At 37.7% G+C, this 16,778-nt stretch overlaps 1 protein-coding gene across 2 annotated transcripts in view; it reads right to left on the bottom strand.

Annotated features, from left to right (window-relative positions):
- LOC113074315 (pro-neuregulin-3, membrane-bound isoform-like) overlaps positions 1-16,778 on the bottom strand; it is a 127,166-nt gene that overhangs the window by 73,146 nt on the left and 37,242 nt on the right. The gene's annotated exons all lie outside the window — the stretch shown is intronic.

The raw sequence follows: 16,778 nt of genomic DNA, 5'->3' as shown, positions 1-16,778 counted from the left end.
TCACTATTAACTAACCATTAACTATGACTTTTGCCTCAATTAACTCCTTATTTGCTGCTTATTAATAGTTTATAAGGTAGTTGTTAAGTTTAGGGCATTGGGTAGGATTATGGATGTCATGCATTATATGTACTTTATAAGCACTAATAAATAGCCAATATGTTAATAATAGACATGCTAATAAGCAACTACTTATTAGTGTGAATTGTTACCCTGTGCTGATTGCTTCAACAGGGAATATCTTAAAAATTCAGATTCAAAAACATAATTAGTAGCAAACAAACTAGTATTAGTTTAGAATAAGGAAGATGTAGAGTACTGTTCATAGAGAGTGATGGAGGCTCAGAGGGATGTGTGTACACTGGCCCTTTTGACCAATGTCAGTACCTCTTCCTGAGATCAGACTGGCCGCAAGCTAAGAATCAGAGAGCAGAGGCTGATGCAATCTTCTAAGTACACACATCAGTTCACACAGGCATAAACATACATTGACACCTCTGCCAAATAACACATTTCTAACATGAGCGTACAGAGAGGGCTTACAATCGGGGAACTCACTAGCAAAACACAGCAGGTTATAGCCCAACAGTGTTAATAATACTGTACATATGCAAACAGACACTTGTTGCCAAACGGAATCTGGCCTAGTGTGCACACAAGTGCTAGTCAGCTCTTGTCACCTGGAGTCTACTGATCGATTCAGCTGTGGAAAACACATTAATCTTCAGGCTCCACAAGACCTAACCCCATGCTTGCTAACTATCTATCCTTCCATCACATTATAAACTATATTGTTGAACATAAAAGGTTGTGATTAGGTTTCATGTAACACCAAGGATGCCTGAAACTTAATATAGTATATATACTTTCACATTGGAGATATGTTGTTATGACATTAGTACATCCCATTTGTGATGTGTTCGGGACCTCATTAGCACATCTAACTTACTACATATGGTTAACCACTGTCAAAATGTTTTTGCTTAAATCAAAGTAAAGTGGTACCAATAACATAAAACAGTATAAGTGAGAGAAAGAAATGTCTGCAGTGTTGTCTTTGTATATTGTCTTTAAATAATTGTAATGATATACAAATCTCCATATTCATCGGGAAGAAGGAGGCGGGAACCGGCGCACAATCAAAAACACTTTAATAATCAAAAGTAAATACAAAACGGCGCACCAGCCCCTCACGGACGACTGGTGCGCATAAATAAAAGCCAAAACATAAACTAATGTCCCAGGCCTGGTCCTCTCTCGTCCTTCACGGTCGTCGCTCCAGTTTTATATCCTTCCATCTCCTACGTGGGACTCGATACTAGCGGTGGGGCTCAGGTGTAGCTCATCTCCAATCACTACACCTGGCCTCACTCCTCGTTCCCACGCCTCTCGGCCCCGCCCCACTCGCCACATACCCCCATCGCCCCTCGCAGGCCGGGGGGTACTCCCGAGACTGCGCTCTACCCCCCCCCCCCTTCCCTCCGGGGGAGACCGCTCACGGGGACCTGCGGGAACCTGGGGGTAGGACAGACGAGGCGAGAGAAAAGGAGATGGAAGGAGGAGCGACAGGGACGAGAGAGGGGAGAGAGGAAAAAAAAAAAAAATCCGGTTCCCAGACGCACTGCTGCTCGGCCCTCCACCGGCTGGGTGATCTCCTCCGCGGTGCCCGGCGGTGGCACTGGACGGCCCTCGGCGGACGGCACGACACTCCTCCGCCGCCCGGTGGACGGCGACGGCTCCTCCGATTTTGGGCAGCGGCAGGAGTCCCCCGTTCCCTGCCCCTCCGGATTCCGTCACGGAGGCGGCAGGCTCCGGCCCCCTGGCGAACGGCGCCGACTCCTCCGCTCCCTCACGGACGGCAGCCGCCCCTCCTTGTCGTGGGCGGTCGGCAGCGAGCTCGCCCGTCCCCGGCAACTCGCTCCAGCCCACCGCCTCGAGCGTCCATGGCGGCACAAACCTCGCCAGCTCGAGGGCACCGCGGATTCACCACAGCGGCGAGGGATCTTCAGCAGCGCGTCCCTCCTTCTCCCGGGCTTCGGCACCACTGTAATGATATACAAATCTCCATATTCATCGGGAAGAAGGAGGCGGGAACCGGCGCACAATCAAAAACACTTTAATAATCAAAAGTAAATACAAAACGGCGCACCAGCCCCTCACGGACGACTGGTGCGCATAAATAAAAGCCAAAACATAAACTAATGTCCCAGGCCTGGTCCTCTCTCGTCCTTCACGGTCGTCGCTCCAGTTTTATATCCTTCCATCTCCTACGTGGGACTCGATACTAGCGGTGGGGCTCAGGTGTAGCTCATCTCCAATCACTACACCTGGCCTCACTCCTCGTTCCCACGCCTCTCGGCCCCGCCCCACTCGCCACAATAATAATTCTGCGTTATGAATCAGAATTATGTCACAGGCTATGTGTTGTATGTAAATTCAAAACTTTTAGAAAATAATGAATTATTTTCTAATTTCTGGGTTTGGAACTTGGAAGTAAACTACAGGCTAAACGTCAATACAGTTAAATGGAAGATCATAACAAATATAACTTCTGTATTTCTATTTTCAAAAGCATTGAATGAAAAACTCAAAAAGAGGAAGAAAACGTGAAAGGTGCATTACACCAGGTAAAAAGAGAAATATATTAAGTTCTCTATCACTTTCTCAAAATATTCAATATTCAAAACTCCATCACAACAGTTGACTAGTTTTTTTTTATTTAATTGCAGTGTAACTAAACACAGTATGGTAAGTATAAGGTAAGATTATATATATATATATATATATATATATATATATATATATATATATATATATATATATATATATATATATATATATATATATATATCCATTCTTTGAGATGTACACCCATAACTCTTCACTGCCAAATATAGAGCTTGAAAAACTTGCCTGTGTCAAGGGACATGAAACACTCATGAATAAAAAATCACTGGTATCACTTCCATGTTCATTCACTGCCAGTAAAATCCACACTCTGGTGGAAGTGGGCTGTTTAAACTTCACTTGTCTCCGCTCACCTGAGAGACTCTTGACACAAATGTAATTTAGAGACTGCTTGTTGTTTTTTGCAACTGCTTATTTAGGCACCTTTGTTGTTTAGCCCAGACAAACCACTGAGGCTTATTAATACCGCTGATACATTGTGTGCTTGAATACGTGTCCGCCAACACAGCTGAGATACTTGAAAAATAAAGAAAATCTCAAACAGAAATGTCAAGAAATCTTTAACCTCCAGCAATGAGGGAAAACAAAGAACACGCCATTATATGTCCCATTATGCTTTGGTTGAACCCCCTGCAAACAAATCAATTTATTTAATTTCTTTCAGAGTTCATTGACTGAGCAGACAAGCCATGAAAGAGCTCCCAGGTGAATATTCACTGTCTTGGGAAACATAGTAGCATTGTTTAGAGGCAAAGTGCTACATTGCATTCAGCATACAGATTGTAAACATTTGAAGCAGACAGCCTCTGCATGCATGTATTGACATCTAAACACAACAGATGTGTTTGTGTAGATATGGCCTTGAGCATTTCTTTGTTATGGACAAAAGTGACATCAAGTGAAAACCATCTTTTCTCTCACTTCCTGTGTGCTACCACCTTGACCCTGCCTCTCCTTCTCCCACTTTTTAATTTGAAAAAAAAAAAAAACAGTTTGTCCCAATATAACTTGGCTCCATAAAGGCTATAAATTAGTGATGGAGATGTACACTTTCCCTGTCCCCAAAAACGGTGCTCCTCCATGCATGAGCAATTAGAGGAAGATGTGAGCGCAGTCTGCCCCAAGGCTGACGGATACCACTGAATGACGTGGAGATCGATGGCCGATAGCTGAAACGTGTCACAGAGAAAAATGTATTATGGATTCTAGCATGAGAACTGATACATATCGCTCTGCATTTCAATGAGCTGCTCAGAGGCCAGGAGGTCTGTCACGGCAGCAACACTGAGACTGACAGACTCCCCTGAACAATTCAGATGACCTTCAACCTGTCAGTGGAGCGTCAACTATAGTGCTGAAAGACAACACTTTAGCTTCCATTTTCAGTGGATGTTTATCTGTGGAGCAGCAGTAAATTCTGCGACGTCTCACCTTGCTCTGAGCAAAAACAATTATTCCTAGAAAGCAGGAAGGAAGGAAGAGATTTACACACACTGACAGACTAAATATATTTGGCGTGGCTCTGTAAACTAAGAACAGCATGCATAAACTGTGGCGGGTTGCATGAAAAAGGAAACAAAAGAGCTTCTTTCAACCTGCACACACACAAACAAACATACTAGCTTATAGGGGGTGCTTTGTCTGCAGCTACACCAATAATCTCATCAAACGCGCTTTCTGTCTGCATTTCTGTTTTTTACCCTCACTCTTTTTTCCAAATAAACACATCACACAGACAAAGCCTATTTTGTGAACTACTTCCTGAATTCATTATGGATCTGTTCGGAAAAAGGCCAAGCAACATTGTTGCAGAACCTATGTGAGGGATGCGGCCTTCTGCCACATTCTGCCTTAACAAGAGAATAATTAGACAAGTAATGCGGTTAAACTTGTCTGCCAAAACAGTGAACCATGGGGAAACCAAACCAGCCAGGCTTCATTATAGAGTATTTTGTCCCTGGTCTCCAAGGTGCATAATTTCGCATGCAATACATCCACTGTAAGTGACTGCAAGTCAGTTCAAGTCTGTAATTGAGAGATGATCACAGATCCCTGTGATACACAGCAAAAAAGCGTCTGCCAGAGTTTTGACTGAAAGACTGCAGGAAGAGGAAACTGCTGTTTTTAACAAGTAGTCTGGCTCACTGAAACGTATTTAACTCAAAATGTAATGTATTGAAACAAAAATAATTTAAGGTACGCTGAGTCTTAATTCACTAATAAGCAAGTACTTTTTTTTTCTTGAACTTTGGTCATATTTGGCCCAGCTGTGTATACAAAATGCACAGGGTCTGTTGTCTCCTTGGCAAGTACATTTTACAAGCAAGTAATTTTACAAGCAAAAAAAAAAAATAGATAAAAATAAAAATAAATCCCTTTATTACAGTCTAAACTGTTTGGAATGTTTAAACTGAAGGCAGAACTGAGACATTTTAAAAAAATCTAATAAAAATAAACCTGATCAATCTTTTTTTCACACAATAAATACTGAAACATTTTACTATTTTACTACATTTTTATAGCTTCTTCAGTTTTAGTTTTCAGTTTCAGATATTTAAAATGGATTTCCATATTTATAGTTGAAAGTCTGAGTCTTGGACAAAAATAAAATAAAATAAAATTATTATAAATGTATAAAAAATTAAAGATGTTCAAATGATTTTAATACTTTAAGATGCTGAGACCTAAATGTGCTTGAAAATTGACACACTTAAGTAAGCCAGATTCACAAACATTTGGTCTTACCCTCATTCTAATGTTGATATCTCTACATGAGTGAGTGCATGCCTACATTTTTGTAGAAATTATCATAGCACATGCCCAACATGAAAGGGCTGCAAACATATACTAACTCTCTCTGAAAACACTCTCGGTTTAGAGAGAATGATTATATAAACCTTTAAATTTAAACCCATATCACAGACTGATTGATAATGCATATCATTTTTGTCACACTAAAACAATAAAAAATTAATCAAGGCAATCTTAATTATTAAATTTGTAGTACTAATACACACAAAAACTATTTAATCTTAACACATTCCATGTTTCTAAGGCAACTTTCACACAAACAAATGCATCATTTGCAAATAAAACCTGCTGTCTATCTATATCCAGTTATAGAAATATGATGCATGAAACAGTGTGCTGGAATTAAATCAGACAGTGCTGATGAGGACGTCATTGCCTTATTCCCGTGAAAGCAGCTCAGACTGCAGATGAGCTTCATAAATACCCTTGTGGCCTTACAACTGCCGCCCCCTCCCTAGTCCACATGCTCATTAAAGACCTCCACTACACCCATAGAGCTTCCAATCAGTGACTTTTACCTAACATAACCGCACAGCCAAAGAAAATTAGGTGGCAGTTCAGAGTGAGGAGAAAGAGAGATGAAGAGATCAAAGACAATGACAGACGGAGGGATATAGAAATAATGTCTAACAACCAGGGATGAGTCATGATGCTTGACTTGCCATCTAACAATAAACTAGTGGATTCGTAATGCCAACAAGTTTATCTAGAGTTCTGCTTCTTTATATTCTGAAAACCAAACTGCCATAACGTGGCAAAATTCCTAAAGGATGCAGTGTGATGGGGTGCTATTAATGAATGTTTAGGCTGAGTAAGACTCTTAATTTAGATCAGGAGTGAAGATGAGAGTGTGGTGTCGAATATGTCGTCAGCAGCGGGCAGGAGGCCGCTCAGCCCCGTGTAAAGCACTAGAAATGTGAGTGAAATATTTCTCATCATCACAAACCATGTTAATCCGGTGGATCAGCGCTCATCTGCCCCCCACTGCAGGGTTGCTAAGCACTTTAGCTGGTGACATAGTAATTCTCTTTGAGATGTCACAATGGACCCACTGAGCTCAGTGACGTATTTCGGCTTTAATTCAGCAGGATAAATCTAGAAAACTTTTATTTTCAATTTTAATGGATATTGTTTAATCCACTGGGTCTCTGTATTTCCTGTTATATTATATTATATATATATATATATATATATATATATATATATATATATATATATATATATATATATATATATATATATATATATATATACAAATGTGAAACATCACAAGCAATTTATCATAAGAGCTGATGATATTTGCGCTACGGAACAGCAAGTTTCATAAGTACACTAAAGTATAGAAGCTATAGAGCAGAAAAGCAGAGAAAGCGAGAACAAAGAAGACATCTATTTATTTATTATTATTAGATTTTTTAAACAGAGATGTTATAGAAAGAACCTCTGTTCAAGGTTGCTTCTTATATATATACATTATTATATATATATATATATATATATATATATATATATATATATATATATATATATATATATATATATATATATATATATATATATATATATATATGTATATATATATATATATATATATATATATATATATGTATATATATATATATATATATATATATATATGTAAATTAAATGTAATTATTCAAATTTAACCTAGAACAAAATTATGGAAAACAAGACATCACTGCTGCAATGGATTTAACAGTATTGATATATAATTATTCTAAAAACATCTCCAGGATTACTGAAAATGTTTAAATTATAAAATAAATCAAAAGGCATACAAATTATTTTCAATTCCATTACAAGTGTGAGCGAGATTGTGTTCTCATTTTATTTGTTAGAAAGCTAGCTAGTTTACTGGACGAATGAGTCTCTAATCCTACTTAATGTTGTGTGAGAAATGCTACAGTAATTGTAACATTATATTGTTTAGTAGTGTTGACAAGAATTAACAGCACTGTATAAATGGTTATACTGCTTTTAATTCTTCTGCCTTTACAAACAGATTCATATACAGCTGCTGAGAGAATGACAGTAAATGTGGCACCTTCCTCGTCTGACTGCTGCAATCCATCTCTCTTAATTCTTCCCATTTTGTACAGCAAAGTACTTTTTTTATTTGCTGTTTGAGCAAAAGGAAATGCTGCACTGACATTTGCTGTTTTACTTTTTTACTTTATACTGTTTACCCTGCTGTTGTTTACCTCCACATACCAAACCTAAAAATGGGAGCTGCTGAGATGCTTAAAGGAATAATTGACCCAAAAATTATAATGTTGTTATTATTTACTCAGCCCCAGGTTGTATGCTGCTATTTTCTTCCTGTAGAACACAAAAGCAGAATATCTGAAATCATACCATAGCTCTGTATAAAGAACAGGTCCAACTTTATATATATTTCATAAGTTTATATATATTTATTGATATAAAATAAAATAAAAATAATGAATATACTGTATGCTAAAATATTATTACAATTAAAATGTACTTTCTATTTTAAAATAAACCTCAAAATACATTATTCTTCTAATGGCAAAGCTGATTTTTCAGCAGTCATTGCTCCAGTATTCAGTGTCACAATATTTTAATATTAAAATCCTCAAGAAATCATATGAATATTCTGATTTGATGCTCAAGTATCTTTTCATCTTATTATCAATGTTGAAAACACCTGTGCTGCGAAATAATTTTATGGAAACTATGATGCATATTTCTTGAGGATCTCTGATGAATAGAAGGTTGAGGGACAACATTTATTTGAAATATCTTTTGTAACATTATAAAAGTATTTATTGACATTATTTGATTAACTTATCCTTACTATATGAAAATAATAACTGGTCTGAAAAAAAGCTGCACCATTTACATTATCGTGATCACAGATTTCAGAGCTTCAGGGCAGAGCACGATGATAAATGAATAATTTAAATGATATTTTTTTGCGTGTGAACTCTCCTTTAACAGATCACTGCGTCCTTGGGACAGCAGCAGATGATGTCATTTGAGCCTGGCTCTGGTTTGAAGGTGGGGATCCATTCAATAACCCTCTCAAGTCACATAACAAGTGCTTTCTCAAACTGGGGCCACAGCTGGACTCCTCCTTGACATACTTGTGGGAATAATTTTTTTTTTACCAGAGGACGGATGGTTTTCAGACCAGGAAGGGTTAAATGATGGATCCAGACCTTCCTTTCAGTTTCATAAAAATGGATTCCGCCCTGTACGCCTGTGTTCTTGGCAGCTGCCATGGCTTACACTGGCCTCAACTCCAAGGCCACAGGCTTAATCTTTGATCCCTGGAACTGATTCCATTATTCGTTTTTCTTTTTCTGTCTCCCTCTCTGTCTTTCATAACCCACCACCCCCTCACTTTTCACGCACAGTTCTCATTTTCTCTCTTTTTGGTGCGGTTCTAGCCTTTGTGTTCATCTGGCCAGTAGTGATGCCTCACCAGATGACTTGCTCCAGCCTGTGTAGTGTGTTCTGCAGTACTGATTACAGAAGAAGATAAAGAAGGAAGTGCCAGACAAAGACAACCAGAAGAGAATCTGGACCAATAGGTCTATATTATCTGGAGGAACTATCTATTAGTATTCCCATTTATCTGTCACAGTTGCTCAGTCAGAATAGAACCCCCTGGAAATATGCAACTTGAAATCAGCCATCTTAACCCATGGGAGATTTTTGAGCAAATCGCCTGACCTGTAAATGCCATGCAGCTAATAACTATGGAGTTAAAGGGAAAACACATAAGAACATGTTAATTAGCTAATGGCACCACAAGAACACACACTGACTGTCATCGGCTGTCACGTAACAAACATCAGAGAAAGTGAACAAGTAATGTAATACATAGGTATGTACAGGTAGATGTACTATAATATGTGACTGTGCTGCCAAAATGAGTCGGAAAGAGCACAGGCTAGTTGCGAGCAACAGGCAAAACAAGTGAAAGATTTCCATTTTGGTCAAATTTGAGGTTTTTAACAAAAATGAGTTAATTAAACCCATTGATCCCAATGCCCCAAACAGTAATTAAACATCTAAAATTATCTTTAGAGAGGTCTACCTTCTTTGTTTTAGAAAGTTGTGTTTGATCATCAGAAGCACAATTTGGTTTCGGTTTTGAAAGGAACATGCAGGAATGAGAAAAAGTGATGCTAAAAGAGATATTAAGAGCGCTAATCAAGGTTTCCACAAAAATATCAACCTGGAAAATAAAAATGAATAGCTTTTAAAATTAACAATAAGAAATGTTTCTTTGCTATCACAGAAATAAATTACATTTTAAAATATATAAAAAATAAATTGTAATAGTTGTAATAATATTTTGCAATATAATTTTTTTACTCTATCAATGCACCCTTAATAAGCATAAGAGACTTAAAAACAAAGTAATTAAACAATATAATAATAATAATAATAATAATAATAATAATAATAATAATAATAATAATAATAATAATAATAAAACGCGAAAAGATCTAGACATGTCTACACAGTTAATAATTTTAGCCTCTACTGTCGGAAGCTAACAGGCCCATGCTAACCATCCAAACAATGACCACTTTGTCCCAGACGGTTATGGCAAGTGGGAGTTTAGCAACAAAGCACGTTTTTTCTCATGCCCATTCGCAAGACCCCACAGCTGTGTAGCCGAGCTGACATTTTTAAACAGGTTGCTTTTCATAACCCGTCACAGCTCAATCCTCCAGCTGACAACAGAGACCCACGCTCTCACAGATGGAAAGAATAGGCTCCAAAAAGAGCAGTGGGAGGAAAAGAAGGAGAGAATGAAATAGGGGGATGGGAATAAGAACATTTTACCATGCGCCATTGCTGTCTGTCCTCCTCATTATCTTGTGATTGTGTGTGGTTGCGTGGGGTGTGCTTTTGAATCTGAATTGGAAACACTCATGTCGGCTACTGTTTGAGTTTAGTCTCGCACAAGGGCTGCAGACACATCCTCCTCACTACAGCCAGAGAGCAGCAGTTCGTCTACAGAGAACTCACTCTGTGTTAAGTGTGCTCGACAAGACATATGCTGTAAAATTAGAGAGAAAGTCAATCATTTTCATTTATTGGACTCCAAAGCACACCATGAGTACGCTGTGTACCCCATAAAAGGTACTTTTTAACACAGCAAACGTGAGTGGTCTCCAGCATTGAACCCAATACTCTTCCTTTCAATTTGCCAAATGGACAGAATAATTACCCTTGTTAACTCAGACACAGAATTGTCTGATTCTCTTATTAAAATGACAAACAAATATAACAAGCTCAAGCATAAAAAAACAGAACTCCCTAAGTGTACAGTGCATTCTCTCCAGATTTGATCAAAATCTCATATTTCATGCTAGGTCAGACCTCTTTCCTGCTTCCCCTTAGTACTTCCTGCCCAGTGTAATAGTATACTGGACAAGTTCCTTATTGATTTTGATGTTTAAATTGTGCTAAGAGCAACTGGGACAGTGCATGGAAAAGCAAAGAATTTACACACATGTATCTGTGATGCAATATTTAATAAGCAAACACTGCTGTATTTATGTGTGTTGTGGGACAAAACTTCTCTCACCCATATCCTAAGATGGTATAGTATGTATACTCATACAGATGAAGAATATGAAGAAGGTTTCTGTTATAATATCAAAGATGTATAAAACTCATTCATTCTTATTGTGGTCGCCCACATAATTACAAAGACTCATGTAGTAATATCTGCAGCATTACATTGCCCCAATGAACCTCAAGCCCATATCATGATAATCGTTAATTAATAATTACACCATTATCTATTGCAAGCCAAGACTGTCATCTAACGTTTCAAGTTTTGTTTGAGGTACTGTAATCATTTGAAATTGCTCCACAGAAATGAATTGAAGAGTGAGAGATCTCATTTGGGGAGAAAATGACTTAATTTTCACGCTTAGTCCAGCCATTCACTCTGTCAGTGCCACGCCAATGGCCTGTGCATGGTAACAATGTCTAGAACTATACTGTCTTGTCTCTGGTGGCTTTGGAGCCTTTCTGTAATTTGTGAGCCCTAAATGCTATAAGCTATTTCCACTCCAAAAAGTATATTCTTTCAAAGACACTATTAAATCCAGAAAAGCTCTGCGGTCACCAACTGTGGATGTTCAGAAAGATGGTAAAATATAAATGCTGTTCAATCATAAATATAGATATATAATATATATATATATATATATATATATATATATATATATATATATATATATATATATATATATATATATATATATATAATGGCGTACTAATATATTTATATATGCATTCACAGGAACTTTATTCTCATTTTTTGTACGGGTCTTCAAAAAGACAAAGAGTATTCCTCCAAAGCCATGGAAATCTAAAGCGGCCTCATTTGTCAGCAGAATTGGTTGCATGGTGCACACGGAATACCAAAGCACTGTTTTCAGGTTTCATTTCAAGCTCTGGCGGAATACCCTTGGTTCTTGGAAACATTTAAATGTGTGGGTAGTCGACACAGACTAATAAGGCGGGTATGGGAGGGACAACAGCGGCTTAAATCAAAGATCCACAGTGTGGAAGAGCTGTACTCCAGGGGTTGAATGTGGTGGATAAATGAAGTAAAGCACAGGCATGTAGCCCCTTTAAAATTCATGCCAATAAAAAGAAAGCACATTTCTTTTGTGTTAAGCAAGTCTATATGGCAGATAGTCTGTCCTTAATAAACAACACCCATCTTTCAGGACGTCTGCAGTCTACACAAATGTTTATTGCTTTTAAATATAGTATTTAGTCCAAGCTAATTGCAATTGTGTTAGACAGCTCAGAGACGATAATTCACAGCACAGCTGTATAATTTAATAGGCTTGACCCATGGGTCATTGCCACCAAGTGGATCTCTTGTTGTCATGTACGAACACGGAGGATCCCACTCCTGCAGGAGTCCAACCAGTGGAGTTCATTATCAAAAATGGGCATCAACCATCATTCTCCAACACTGCAGAGCCTAAGGGGAAATAACACTCTTTGATCCCACTGTTATTATCATCTATCCTCGCTCCCACACCCTGACAGTTTTTCTTCATCAAGTCAGAATGTTCACACCTTCCCCCCGCCCCACGGCAGCTATTACAGCATTTGGTCCTCCCATGTCAGGATGAGTAAGATTCTCTGACTCTGTACCAGCTCTTCTCCAGAATTTCATATCCGCTGAAAGTCTGAATGCACTGAAAAAGTGGTTTAATAACTTTGATATTGGAATAGCTAAATGAACTGACTTAATTTAAGCTAAGTAAATTAAGCCCTTTGTCATTTGACTAAATAAAGGTTACATACAGTATTTACATGTAATAATGTGGTAAGTACATTATAACGACTGATATAGATCAATATATAAAAAATTTATCATAATTTTCAATTTTGCAAAAATATATGCTGTCATTGTAAGCTTAAGCGACAATAATAATAAGTTTTTAAAAAAAATCTAAAATCGTACCAAACCCCAAACTTCAGATCAGTAATATGCCTGTTCAAATATTTAAAAACAATGAAATTAAAGCATTGCTTTGACAGCTGTAGTAGTGAAGAGCAGCTTGGATGTCCTGCTATAAATATTCCCTTTTGTTTTCCTCAGAATAAAGTCAGTCATACAGGTTTCAGTAAATAATTACTGACCCATACAGGGTGAGTGAATAATGACAGAATCTTCATTTTTGGGTGAACTATCCTTTTAAGCTAACTGCCTGTATTCTCACTTCACAGTGTGTCTGGGAGCAAGTTTTAGTTTTAATGATAATGAAACCGACTGAGTGCAAGAGATGCAGGCAAATGAAGCCAGTCAATGCTGGATGTGCTTAGTATTTAATGAGATGGGGCTTGCAGCACAGCGCAGAAATCCACCCCCTACAGATGGAATGCACCCCGCCCTACGGGAGCAGGCTATTACTAATTAGCATTATATAAGGGCCAAATATATACAAGTTCTCGGGAAATAAAGTTATGAAACCACTAACATTAATGAATTAAAGCACTCATCTGAAACTGTTCTGATATCACCATTATTATAAAGCCTGACATGAGAGAATCTCACACATATTCACATTCACGGAACAATAAATGAAGCTGAATATGAAGGATAAGGAAAATTAATTGAAAAACTAGTTGACATTTGTAAATGCCCTATTAATCAACCCTTTTGCTGCGTGGGATAGCATGTTAGCTATGCATGTTCAAACTATAACGTCTGCTGATTCTCTTATCTTACTGAGAACATGAGGGAGGAGGAGAACACTAATTCTGTTTTTCTATCTGATGGTATACAGCAAGCTTCGCCTGACACACCTCAGGAGTCAATGCGGCGTTTTGAAACACACATACACAAACCTGCGTGTCCACATAAGCACATTTGTCATGTCTTTTGCAAGGCAGAGCTTATGACAGCTTCGCCACACTCCACCCATGATCAGAGTCGCAACAATTCACGCACATCTGCTTATCCAAGCACACCTAAGATGCTGTCAGGCAGTTACGCATTTCAAAGCTGCCCACAGCACATTGACAATTCCGTCAGCTAGCCACTTTAATTGAATGTGGGTGATAGATATGACGAATGTGGGCTGCTTGCCTCCGTGCATGTGTATATATGTATGAGTGTGTTTGTGTGGGTGGGAAAGTCAGATAAAATCTGCTTCCGTCAGTACTTCTCTGGTGGAAATGTCATCATTAGTCACAAGTAGATAGTCGGTGGTCAGACAGTTAAGGCTGCCGATACGTACATAACACTTAATTGAGGAAACCTGTTGGACTAGGTAATTTGCACATTTTTTATAGATAAACAAATGATTATTTTGAGTTAGATCTTTTCAATTAATAGGTTCAGAAATGTTTCCGAATGAATCAGTCACCAATAGTAATTCTCAGATCAACAATTTACTGACTCACTGAACTGAGAACAATATCTTTCAGACTTGTAACAAGCAACAACTCACTCACGACTATTTCTTTTGGACATGTTTGAATCCTAAAGAGGCTTGTTAACGGCTAACAAACTCTTGAACTGAGAATAGACATGTGACTCATAATGATCCAGTTTAACAACTCACTGATGCACTGGACAGTCTCTTTCAGGACATTTTCAGATTGCAGTGATTCAATTCAATGGCTCACTAACTCACAAATCCACCTCTTTCTTAAAAGAAAAACTGAAATGTGAAAGAAACATACAGGAAATAAGTACAGAAAAGGTTTTTATGTTTTTTATTTATTTATTTTTTCATTATGGTGATGAATTTTATTATGTAAATCCAAATTATATTTAGTTTCTGAATTATTTTGTTTAAATCTCAATCATGACTGAACTAAACTGGGACATAAACTACCATCCAAAATATTGGGGTCAGTACCAACCTCGAAATATTGTGGTCTTATAAACCTAAAACTTCTGACCAGTATGTGTGTTAATTTACAATTAACACCTTTATTACAGAAAAATACAACTGCATTATTTTCGCCCACATATGTTTCTATGCCTATATATTTAGTTATAGAAAATCTTATGTGTCACAATGCTGTCATGACTTGATATAAAGAAACTACTAAATAGTTTTCTGAATTTAAACAAAATGCTTGAAACCACCAAATCACAGAAACGTGCAGTATTTCCCATCACTACTGAATGCTCAGTGGTGCATTTGGTATCGCCCACTACATCAGAAGTAATCTGGGTATTTCCCTGGTATTTCCTCCCCTGACATTTGAGTAACAGAAGTCTCAGCTGTGTTGTCCCCTCTCTGGTTGTGATGAAGAATAGACACTCCATCAGTGTAAAATTAAGAGATGATGGTGAGTGGCAACCACCGGCGGCGCCAGGGGGGGTCTTGGGGGGTCTCAAGACCCTGCCAAAAAATGCCTTGACCCCCCATTTGACCCCCCAGCCTCTTCCTGATTAAAAAATATATATATATTCGGGATAAAGATCCAAAAATGTTTCTCTTCAAACTACGCAGAACAATAATAAATAATAATTATTTCGACATTTATTCATACACTGAACCGAGAACCGTTTCTGTCGGACGCGTCCGATTGGAGAACCGATGAGCTGATGATAACTGCGCATGCGTGATTCAGCGTGAAGCAGACTGACACAGAGCACATCTGAACCGAACTGATTCTTTTGGTGATTGATTCTGAACTGATTCTGTGCTAATGTTATAAGCGCGGGTAAACCAAAGGCTTGAATGAAGTGCAATCATCGCCAATGACGGCATTACATCGAGCGCAAAAGAACCGGTGAACCATTTTTTTTCAGCTGGTTTATTTGATCGAATTGTCCGAAAGAACCGGTTCACTTGAGCACCTGCTCCTTTGCCCCTTAAGTGCCCTTTTGTCAAAGCAAAATTTCCTCATATTTTTTTTTGTAATAACATAAACTTTTGTGAATGCCTGCCCACGCCCAATCATAATATTAGTACAATTTATTAATAATAATTTAGCCGTAAATAAAATGACCAACATGATGACCGTTCACCTGACTACGACCTCATCCAACCGGGAAGATTCCTCATGCTGCACGCGCATTTTTTAATTGCTAAAGGATATTTTCAACATCGTGGCAGCTGGTAAGTGCTGTTTCATTCTCAGCGAAGTGATTTTGGTGTTTATTTACTTATTGTTATTTTACAAGAACGATGTGATGTGAGAACATGCAGATACGTTGTTTATATTGCTGTGTGTAGCCTGTAGTGTAGAAGTAACTTCTATACTCTTTGCTGTAGTGTAGAAGTAACACTAGCGTGCTGTTTGAGGGAGAAAAGTTTCACATGCATCGAGGGGTCTGGTCTTTTTTATGTTATTTGAATAAACTTTTATTATATTACAGTACTTATTTATTTTTAACACGTAAAAATAATTATCACAACACTGGTAAGGCTTATTCAGATTTTCTCATTCTCTGAATTATCATTATAAAAATAAAAACTATTCAGAAATGAATTAAAATATAATTATATTTTAAATGTGATGCAAATATTTTTTCTACAAAAGCAACAGTGTTTACAACAGCAAGACCACTTTAGCCTGTAAACTCAATAATATCTATCTGGAAAGAGATGTAAAAATATCAATGTCAATAAAAATGCATAATATACCTGACATGAAAGTGCAGTGTGAAGGATATGAATAACAAATATAGCCTGTCATTTGTTTACATTGCAAAGGTGTTTTTGTTGTTTAGTAGCAGAAATATGCAGTTATTAGCCATGTCCACTGTATTT

This window comes from Carassius auratus, unplaced genomic scaffold, assembly GCF_003368295.1.
Source record: "Carassius auratus strain Wakin unplaced genomic scaffold, ASM336829v1 scaf_tig00014308, whole genome shotgun sequence".
NCBI classification, from domain to species: domain Eukaryota; kingdom Metazoa; phylum Chordata; class Actinopteri; order Cypriniformes; family Cyprinidae; genus Carassius; species Carassius auratus.
This window is presented reverse-complemented; position numbering and strand designations above follow the sequence as displayed.